This window comes from Hyla sarda, chromosome 8 (assembly GCF_029499605.1).
Source record: "Hyla sarda isolate aHylSar1 chromosome 8, aHylSar1.hap1, whole genome shotgun sequence".
In the NCBI taxonomy this organism is placed as follows: domain Eukaryota; kingdom Metazoa; phylum Chordata; class Amphibia; order Anura; family Hylidae; genus Hyla; species Hyla sarda.
Window position 1 is genome coordinate 203303172 of NC_079196.1, and position 8290 is coordinate 203311461.

The following is an 8290-nucleotide window of genomic DNA, read 5'->3' on the forward strand; positions in this document are numbered from 1 at the left end:
GCATCTGTTCTTAAAGGGGTTATCCAGGAAAAAAGTTGAAGTTGAGTTGTTCTTTTCTGTCTAAGTGCTCTCTGATGACACGTGTCTCGGGAACTGTCCAGAGTAGAAGCAAATCCCCATAGCAAACCTCTTCTACTCTGTGCAGTTCCCAAGACAAGCAGCAGACTTGTTGCCAGACAAAAAAAGAACAACTCAACTTCAGCAGTTGATAATTATTGGAAGGATTCATATTTTTGTAATAGAAGTCATTTACAAATCTGTTTAACTTTCTGGAGCCAGTTGAAATGAAAAAAAAAAAAAAAAAAAGTTTTTTTCCTGGAATACCCCTTTAAGGCTTGGTTCACACTACAGAATCCCTCGAGCAGAATTCCGCTCGGAAATGTCGCTGCATTCTGTCGGAATCTGCTCTGCAGACATTGCAGTCAATAGGGACTACAATGTCTGCGCGGTCCTAGCGGATTTTGTCCAGACGGAAATTCCGAAGTGTGAACTCAGCCTAAAAGCCCATTGAAGTCAATGGGACTTTTTTTCCCCTGTTGAATAGTGTTGCTCGCGAATATTCGCGAATATAGCACTATATATTCGTAATTACGAATATTCGTTTATTTTTTATTTTATTTTTTTTTTCACAGTACCCATCATCCCTCTCTGCTTCCAGCTTGTGTGGTGTAAAGATGGCTCTAATACTACTGTGTGAGACTGGTGTGCGAATTTTCGCATATATGAAAATTAGTATATGCGATTTTACGCATACGCGAATTTTCGCTTGTGTTAATTTTGGTTTATGCTAATTTTCGCATATGGTAATTTTCGCATACGCGAAGTTTAGCATATGCGAAAATAAAACGATAATATTACGAATATTCGCGAACATATGCCGAATATTCGTCCATATATTCGCGAATATTCGCGAATTCGAATATGGCCTATGCCGCTCAACACTACTGATGAAATCAATTTGGAGCAGAATTCAAGCGGAAAATTCAGCTTCAGTTCTTTGGCAGGCATAAAATGGAAGATTTCGAAATTTTCCTGACCGAAATGATTCCTCTTCAGTTCCTCAGTGTGAACATACCCTCAGACTTTATTTACACGGAGGAATGTCCGCACGGAAAATTTCTGTGCGGACATTCTACAGACAGTGGAGCGCCGGCAAACCATTCCGAAACAGGTTCAATGTTTTTGCAGACGCCGGTGTGAAGATTTCCCCGGCTGATGTTCCCGCAATGGAAATTCTGCTTTGTATGAAATCAATGGGACTCAATCAATGTTGCAGCGGAATTGCACACGGACATTCTGTGGTATGAACATTAGTGTTGCTCGCGAATATTCGCAATACGAATTTTATTTGCGAATATCGCATATTCGCGAATTCGCGAATATAGCAGTATATATTCGTAATTACGAATATTCTTTTTTTTTTTTATTTAATTTTTTTTTTTTTTACAGTACACATCACAGTGATCATCCCTCTCTGCTTCCAGCTTATGTGGTGTAAAGAAGGTTCTAATACTACTGTGTGAGACTGGCGTGCGAATTTTCGCATATACGAAAATTTGCATATGCAAATTTTCGTATATGCGAATTGTCGCTTATGCAATTTTTTGTATCTGCAAATTTTCGCATATGATAATGTTCGCACACGCGAATTTTCAAATATGCGAAAATAAAACGCGAATATTACGAATATGCGAATTCAGCGAATATATGACGAATATTCGTCCATATATTCTCGAAATATCGCGAATTCGAATATGGCCTATGCCGCTCAACACTAGTGAACATAGCCTTAGGTGGATTTGTGGGGGAACTGGAGAACTACCAGCTGCTGGAAGGTGAGGGAGCTGCCACTTTTTAGATATTGGGGGAGATTTATCAAAACCTGTCCAGAGATAAAGTTGCTGAGTTGCCCATAGCAACCAATCAGATCGCTTCTTTCATTTCTCAGAGTACTGAAAGAAGCGATCTGATTGGTTGCTATGGGCAACTCAGCAACTTTTCCTCTGTACAGGTTTTGATAAATCTCCCCCATTGACATAGTGAAAAAAATAAAATAAAAATAAGACTAAAACAGAGTAATAAATAGCAGCACGATGATAAATTGTATATGAAGGTGTCTTGGCTTCTATAGTTGTATTTGCGTAGTTTAACCCCTTAAGGACTCAGGGTTTTTCCGTTTTTGCACTTTCGTTTTTTCCTGCTTACCTTTTAAAAATCATAACCCTTTCAATTTTCCACCTAAAAATCCATATTATGGCTTATTTTTTGCATCGCCAATTCTACTTTGCAGTGACATTAGTCATTTTACCCAAAAATGCACGGCGAAACGGAAAAAAAAAATCATTGTGCGACAAAATCGAAAAAAAAAACGCCATTTTGTAACTTTTGGGGGCTTCCGTTTCTACGCAGTGCATATTTCGGTAAAAATTACACCTTATCATTATTCTGTAGGTCCATACGGTTAAAATGATACCCTACTTATATAGGTTTGATTTTGTCGTACTTCTGGAAAAAATCATAACTACATGCAGGAAAATTTATACGTTTAAAAATGTCATCTTCTGACCCCTATAACTTTTTTATTTTTCCACGTACAGGGCGGTATGAGGGATCATTTTTTGCGCCGTGATCTGAAGTTTTTATCGGTATGATTTATGATTGATCGGACTTTTTGATCACTTTTTATTCATTTTTTTAATGGTATAAAAAGTGACCAAAATACGCTTTTTTGGAATTTGGAATTTTTTTGCGCGTACGCCATTGACCGTGCAGTTTAATTAATGATATATTTTTATAGTTCGGACATTTACGCACGCGGCGATACCACATATGTTTATTTTTTTATTTTTTTACACTGTTTTATTTTTTTTTATGGGAAAAGGGGGGTGATTCAAACTTTTATTAGGGAAGGGGTTAAATGACCTTTATTAACACTTTTTAAAAAAAATTTTTTTGCAGTGTTATAGGTCCCATAGGGACCTATAACACTACACACACTGATCTCTCCCATAGAGACCTATAACACTGCACACACTGATCTCTCATCCTGATCACAGGCGTGTATTAACACGCCTGTGATCAGCATTATCGGCGCTTGACTGCTCCTGCCTGGATCTCAGGCACGGAGCAGTCATTCGTCGATCGGACACCGAGGAGGCAGGTAAGGGCCCTCCCGGTGTCCGGTCAGCTGTTCGGGACGCTGCGATTTCACCACGGCGGTCCCGAACAGCCCGACTGAGCAGCCGGGTCACTTTCAGTTTCACTTTAGAAGCGGCTGTCAGCTTTGACCACCGCTTCTAAAGGGTTAATACCGCACATCGCCGTGATCGGCGATGTGTGGTATTAGCCGCGGGTCCCGGCCGTTGATTAGCGCCGGGACCGACGCGATATGATGCGGGATCGCGGCGCAGGACGTAAATATACGTCCTGCGTCGTTAAGGGGTTAAAAAGTGAGTTCAGAGGCCATCGCATGTTGAAGGCAGCATCAACATACGATGCTTTTGTATGTCGGGGCCATCGCATAAACGGCTATCCGGCAGCGCAGACTGCTTCAGCTGCCATTTACGGTGCCCCGTGTGGTCCGCTGACGATCACTCACCTGTCCTCGGGGCTCTGGCGCGTCCTCTTCGGGATCCCCTGCATCGTCGGCGCTCTCCATCGTCGTCATCACGTCGCTACGCACGCCGTCCCGTCATCCAATAGGAGCGGCGTGCGTAGCGACGTGATGGCGGCGACAGAGAGCGAGGATGGCGGGGAAGCAGAGGCCTTGCCGGAGCGTTGGGGACACCTCGGGGACGTGGCGACAGCGATGGAAGGCGACATCCAGGGCAGCGGTGACGAGCGGTGACGGTCTGGAGCGGCGGGGACAGGTGAGTACAACTTCCTCTAACAGTGGTCTTCAACCTGCGGACCTCCAGATGTTGCACAACTACAACACCCAGCATGCCCGGACAGCCAACGACCACTGTCCTATACTTTACATTGCACGGATATCTCAACATGCGATGGTTTCAACAAACGATGGTCCATTTGGAACGGATTACCATCGTATGTTGAGGGACCACTGTATGTATATATTTATATATATGAAGAATACAATACTGAAAAGTTTTTAAGTTGTAACATTGAATTCCAAGTATTTCAACAATATATATATAGAATCCATGTGTGGCCTGAACTGTATTACAGAATGCACAGGAGGGAATTCCAAAACGCAAGATCAAACTTTAATTCTTCAAACATTTAAGTCACTCCGGATGGCTATTGTCACGATGCTTGTGACTTGAAAGAAGGATGAATTTTTTTGGTTCATTGAAAAGGTGAGATAAATCAAGCAGTTCCCACCTCCATGACCCCTTTAGATGTAGCAGCTGTCACAGACAATGATACTTACTGAAATGTGACATATATCTCATTTTTGTTGAGGAGGCCCAATAAATGGACCGAAGATGTGTAAATCCGCAAGTAGGAACTGTGTGTGTGTAGTAGAAGCAGCAGTAGGGGGTAGGACCCACCCAAGAGTTACACTCGATACACCTCTTGGCTATGGGGTTTAAATGGCCAACCACCAGTGTCTCTTGGTCCAAGATTGGTTTTGGTGGCATAAATTGCCGAAGAAAAGGTTATAAAGTTCCTTCTTCATTATTTGCACATGAGATACTTTTAGCTTTAGGTTTTTTAAAGGGGTTTTCCGACCCCTGACTTCTTGAGGCCAGCGTGTTGGGGAACATCATCATGGCGTCCCAACTGACCAGTCTTGAGCTGTGGTGGCGCAGAATGTGGATTGAATTTAGGGGCGAGTTTTATATTATCTTGCCCTAATCTTGCCCTAATGTGTATTCTTTTTATGGTACATTCACATTTTTGATCACTTTTTAATTTATTTGTTTGGAAAACATTATTGGGTGGAATGTGACATAGAAAGCCTCTTTATTTTATCTAAGCACTTAGATGCTGTGGCTGCTTATTACTGCGGCGTCTACAGTAAGTGGTTAAACAGCTGGGATTCTAGTAATCTCTGAATCCGGCCTCTGCATGTCAGGTGTAGGGTAGGGAAAGAGTGCAGGGTAGGGAAAGAGTGCCACCTACCGGTCGCCCCAAACCACTTTCCTACCTACTTGGAAGATCCGGCCTAAACAGCTTCTCTCAACTAGGTGACGATCCCTACATTGAACTTCGTGCAGGGGTCTAAGAGTAGTCAGACTAGTAAGACAAACCAGGTCAGAAACACACAGCAGATAAGGTACAAAATCACAAGACAGAGTCAGGACAAGCTAGGGTCAAACCTTGACAGCAGTGAGATACACAACCAACAGACAAAGACAATGTCAGGGAACAGGTAAGTCACAGGAGGCCGGTAGGGATATGCAGGTACAGGGAACAAAGAACATGAGTGATGGGAAGAATCTCTATAAGACTACTTTCACACTGTCGTTGTGAGCCGCTCGCAATGGGTCTGTTAGTCTCTTTTTTTGGGCCTTTAATGGCCGTTATGGTGACGGGTCACAATGGGCATGGGGATGGGTCACAACAGGCACGGCCGGTTCCCATTGATTATAATAGGGTAGGTTGTTTTACTGGGGTATATCGCTATACATGTTATATACGCTATACTCCTGTCGTTTTGCAATGGCCGGTGTAATGCCGGGTCACAACGGCAGTGGGAAAGTAGCCTAACAGGCACAGGTTTGCGATCATCAGAGCTATGGGGTGTGTGCAACAGAACCAAGCTGATTGGTTAAAGTACAGGGCTGTTGCCAAGAGGATGAGGGAAGCTGCTGAGTGCACCAAGCGATAAATGGACGTGGTGCCAGATCAGGACAAATTAACACTGCAGAACATGGTCAGCTGTGATTAACAGCTGACACCCACCCACAATGTATGGAACAGGCTTATCCACTGAGAGGTTAACATTTAATACATTAAAACATGAGCTACTACATGGATAGCAGTCATGGGGCAAGCTTTTGCTCACATACAGCTCAGGACTACTATGGGTAATGGAAGGGTTAAGTAGGTAGGTTATTTAGTGGTAAATGTAAGTTTAGGTCACTGAGAGACCAAGTAGAAGTTGGAACTATATAGGGACATGATGCAAAATTATTCTGACCACAGTGCTCTCTCCTGAAACCTCCCATTTTAGGAACTGTCCAGAGCAGGAGAGGTTTGCTATGGGGATTTGCTCCTACTCTGGACAGTTCCTAAAATGGGAGGTTTCAGGAGAGAGCACTGTGGTCAGACAGAAAAGAAATTCAAAAAGTAAAAAACTTCCTGTGGAGGAAGTAGCATCTGATGAGTACTGGAAGGATTAAGATTTTTTTTAATAGAAATAATTTACAAATATGCTTAACTTTCTGGCACCAGTTGATTTAAAAAGATGTTTTTAAATTTCCAGTGGAGTAACCCTTTAACCCCTTAAGGACGCAGAACGTAAATGTACGTCCTGATGAGGTGGAACTTAACGCACCAGGACGTACATTTACGTCCTAAGCATAACCGCGAGCATCGGAGCGATGCCCGTGTCATGCGCGGCTGATCCCGGCTGCTGATCGCAGCCAGGGACCCGCCGGCAATGGCCGACGCCCGCGATCTCGCGGGCGTCCGCCATTAACCCCTCAGGTGCCGGGATCAATACAGATCCCGGCATCTGCGGCAGTTCGCGATTAAAATGAACGATCGGATCGCCCGCAGTGCTGCTGCGGGGATCCGATCATTCATGACGCGGCACGGAGGTCCCCTCTCCTTCCTCCGTGCGGCTCCCGGCGTCTCCTGCTCTGGTCTGTGATAGAGCAGACCAGAGCAGGAGATGACCGATAATACTGATCTGTTCTATGTCCTATACATAGAACAGATCAGTATTAGCAATCATGGTATTGCTATGAATAGTCCCCTATGGGGACTATTCAAGTGTAAAAAAAAATGTAAAAAAATGTAAAAGTAAAAGTAAAAAAAAAGTGAAAAATCCCCTCCCCCAATAAAAAAGTAAAACGTCCGTTTTTTCCTATTTTACCCCCAAAAAGCGTAAAAAACATTTTTTATAGACATATTTGGTATCGCCGCGTGCATAAATGTCCGAACTATTAAAATAAAATGTTAATGATCCCGTACGGTGAACAGCGTGAACGAAAAAAAATTTAAAAAGTCCAAAATTCCTACTTTTTTAATACATTTTATTAAAAAAAAATTATAAAAAATGTATTAAAAGTTTTTTATATGCAAATGTGTATATAAAAAAAAGTACAGATCATGGCGCAAAAAATGAGCCCCCATACCGCCGCTTATACGGAAAAATAAAAAAGTTATAGGTCATCAAAATAAAGGGATTATAAACGTACTAATTTGGTTAAAAAGTTTGTGATTTTTTTTAAGCGCAACAATAATATAAAAGTATATAATAATGGGTATCATTTTAATCGTATTGACCCTCAGAATAAAGAACAGACGTCATTTTTACCATAAATTGTACGGCGTGAAAACAAAACCTTCCAAAATTAGCAAAATTGCGTTTTTCGTTTTAATTTCCCCACAAAAATAGTGTTTTTTGGTTGCGCCATACATTTTATGATATAATGAGTGATGTCATTACAAAGGACAACTGGTCGCGCAAAAAACAAGCCCTCATACTACTCTGTGGATGGAAATAAAAAAGAGTTATGATTTTTAGAAGGCGAGGAGGAAAAAATGAAAACGTAAAAATTAAATTGTCTGAGTCCTTAAGGCCAAAATGGGCTGAGTCCTTAAGGGGTTAAAGGGGTACTCCCGTAGAAACCTTTTTTTTTTTTTATTTTTTTTAAATCAACTGGTGCCAGAAAGTTAAACAGATTTGTAAATCACTTCTATTAGAGAATCTTAATCCTTCCAGTACTTTTTAGGGGCTGTATACTAAAGAGAAATCCAAAAAAGAAATGCATTTCCTCTGATGTCATGACCACAGTGCTCTCTGCTGACCTCTGCTGTCCATTTAAGGAACTGTCCAGAGAAAGAGAAAATCCCCATAGCAAACATAAGGGTCAGTCTTGTGCAGTGGTAATGAATTTATCAACTGCGACTGTCGCAATAAAGTCGCAAAAACCCAAAAAGTCGCAATTTTACACCAGCCTAGAATTAGCGTAGCTTTTTGGTGTTTGTGAAGAGTAAAATTTCAGAAAAAGTGTATCCTCCACCAAATTTATCAAAGGCCCTGCGACCATTTAATAAATTTAGGTCACGCAAAGAAAAAAAAAAAAAATGAACGACATCACACATCTTAGTAAATGACCCCATTAGTTACAACCACCGGGGGCGGGCTGCG